This window comes from Silene latifolia, chromosome 9 (genome assembly GCF_048544455.1).
Source record: "Silene latifolia isolate original U9 population chromosome 9, ASM4854445v1, whole genome shotgun sequence".
Taxonomy (NCBI): Eukaryota; Viridiplantae; Streptophyta; class Magnoliopsida; order Caryophyllales; family Caryophyllaceae; genus Silene; species Silene latifolia.
Window position 1 is genome coordinate 26279779 of NC_133534.1, and position 1633 is coordinate 26281411.

At 44.0% G+C, this 1633-nt stretch overlaps 1 non-coding gene across 1 annotated transcript; it reads right to left on the reverse strand.

The window, feature by feature from the left end:
- Positions 1-331: 331 nt before the first annotated feature.
- On the reverse strand, positions 332-438 carry LOC141603386 (small nucleolar RNA R71). The gene has a single exon (XR_012525265.1). It is a non-coding gene; the product is annotated as a small nucleolar RNA R71 (small nucleolar RNA).
- Between the last annotated feature and the right edge of the window lie 1195 nt (positions 439-1633).

Below are 1633 nucleotides of genomic sequence, written 5' to 3' on the forward strand. Positions count from 1 at the left end.
TAATGATTCATGTAACCCTATCAATTTTGGTACCTTGGCCCCAAACAACTTTGAAATGCATCCCGCCCAAGTTGGGTTGATTGAGAAAGATTTGTTCGGGGGGCATATTGAAGAGGATGCCCATGCTCATCTCCGGAAGTTTAAGAGGAAATTTTCAATGATGAAGAAGAATGGGGTGTCCGAAGACACCTTGAGAATGATGTTGTTTCCGTTTTCATTGACGGGCAAGGCTGACCGATGGTTGAACATTCACCCACCGGATACCTTCACTACTTGGGATGCCTTGGCTAAAGCATTCATGGCCAAATATTACCCTTCCTCAAAGACCGCAATGCTCCGTAATGAGATTCATACATTTCAACAAGAGGATGGGGAGTCTTTAGGTGAAGCTTGGGACCGTTATCAAGACTTGATAGCAAGTTGCCCCCACCATGGAATACCGGAATGGTACATCACTCAAACATTTTTCCAAACTTTGCTACCAAGGACTAAGGAGATGGTAAATGCCTCCGCGGGGGGAGGATTTGATCACTTGAGTGATGAAGAGGGCACGGCATTGATCAAGAAAATGGTAGATTCGGAAGCAAACTATGGTTCTAGAGGAAACATGCTAAGAAGGAATGGGAAGTTTCCTAAGGAAAACTCCTCCAACTCCGAGACAAATGCCAAGCTCGACTTACTCACAAAACAATTTGAGAAGTTCCAAAGAAATCAAGTGCAACAAGCCGCAACTTCACATGGGGCACACATGGAGGAAGTGGCTCAAGTCTCAAGTTGTGAACTTTGTGGAGGAAGTGGTCACACATATGACTTATGTGCCAACAATTACAATGGTGTCTACAATGAAAATGTGCAAGAGGTTAACGCTTTTCAAAGCTTTAACAACAATTCATGACCCACAAGACCACCTTTCAACAACCCAAACGTCTACAATCCAAATACCAATTTCTACCACCCCGTTTTAAGGAACCACCCCAACTTTAGCTACAAAAGTACCAATGTTCAAAACCCACAACACCTTCAACCACAAGTCCCAAACAATCCACCCGGTTTTGCTCAACAAAGGGGAATATTCCCCAACCCAAGACCTAATCCCGGGAATCAAAACCAATGGCCAAACAACAATAAAAACCAAAGTTATGGGAATCAAGCACAAGGATACCAAGATTTTGGTGGAAATCAAGGCAACCAAGGGTTTTACCAAGGGAATCAAGTGAACCAAGCAAACCAAGGATTTGGGCAATGGTATGTTCAAGGGTTTCAAGAACAAGGTCAAGGATCAAACTTCAACAACAATGGTCCTAGAGCTAACTTCCAAGGGGGGCAAAACAACAACCAAGGTTCCAATGCCCGGTATGACTATGGGTTCCCTTTACCCATAGCCAACCAACCTTATCAAGAACCCCAAGGTGAGCTCTCTCAAGTTGAGCTTTTGAAGATGATAAAGAACATGCAACTTCAACATAGTCAAGAGATGGCAAATTTTACTAAGGCAACTCAACAAGAACAAGCAAACTTGAGGGCTACCTTCCTTAAGGACATGAGGGAAATGGAATCTAGGATGGCTTCTCATGCTATGGCTAACCCTCAACGGCTGCCCGGTGATTTGTTGGCCCAAGGACAAAGCTCCAAG